Raw genomic sequence first — 1,262 nt, forward strand, 5'->3', positions numbered from 1 at the left:
GTATCACAATCATTCAGCAGCAGAAGGAACTATGCATATGTTTGTAGTTATGTATTTGATATTGTTTTAATACCTGTCGGTTACAAACAAAATAGTGGCTTTAAAGTGTAAATAAACCGAAGAACGAAATGCCATACAACACCAACGGGTTTGCAAAACGCGAAATCAGGGTGTAAAATATATCACATGAAAATCCCGATCCCTCAAATAGCGCGCCACCTTTTTGTCTCTACCATGTGCATCTCGAAATGCCAACTCTCGGACTCGAGAGCGATGCAGACTGAGAGACGCCAGTAGTCACACTCACAGGGGGGTCAGACTCACAGATAGCCAGATCACAAGCCTGTACTTCACTGAATATATACCTCGGACAAAGTCAGTTCACACAATCAATACACAATCGTATCTTCATAAAAACCTGCACTTGTCACGTGACAATAACAAAGAGAGAGATTCGAGGGTAATCAGAAACGCGCTTGCTTTGGATAAACTGCAGCTCTGCTCTGCCTTTCCAAAGTTTCTGCATATTACATTCTCGATCTAGTCAAGGGGAATATCTCACCGAAAAGCTACATGAATATTCCCTTATATTATAACGATGTAGTTAGGTAGCAAACGTATGTTATCATCATATAAATAATTAACTCTGGTAAGAACTAGAATAGCTGACACAGAACTTCCTTTGTTTGTCGAAAATCTATTTGTTTGGTCACAGCGGGTCAATTCACTGAATTCGCCCAAGTGACAAAAATGACAATAATGTACTATCGAAATTTCTAGATACCTTTATTTATGCACAGTGGGTATAGCAGCCTACTGTACATAAGTGCACATTTGTTTGAAAAATCAAAGACAAACAAGTTGTTTAACAAAACATTGCCATAGAACTGTGTATAATTAAATCTAAACTAAAATTAGAGATTTGTAATGAAATAAAATAAGAAAGGAAGCTGCCCACATAAGGCATAGGAGTTTTTAATTTTAATGTTATTTTTTTAACTAAAATAAATTGATTGTTTTAAACAAAATGTTTAACACCCATTCAGGTCTGCATAAAACTTTTAAGATTTAAGAGAATCCGTGAGATTCTTATTTAAAAGTAGTGTAATTACAATATGTGACCCCTCAAGGGGCAGTCTGTTGGCCACGTCTGCTTCATGGTGTAATACAGACACACCTCATAACAACACTGTGTTTGTAATATACCAGCTTCTACCTGCAAGCAAGATGGCAGCCAGTTAGATGGTTCTCTGGGTTAAGTT

Source organism: Polyodon spathula, chromosome 1 (assembly GCF_017654505.1).
Source record: "Polyodon spathula isolate WHYD16114869_AA chromosome 1, ASM1765450v1, whole genome shotgun sequence".
Taxonomy (NCBI): domain Eukaryota; kingdom Metazoa; phylum Chordata; class Actinopteri; order Acipenseriformes; family Polyodontidae; genus Polyodon; species Polyodon spathula.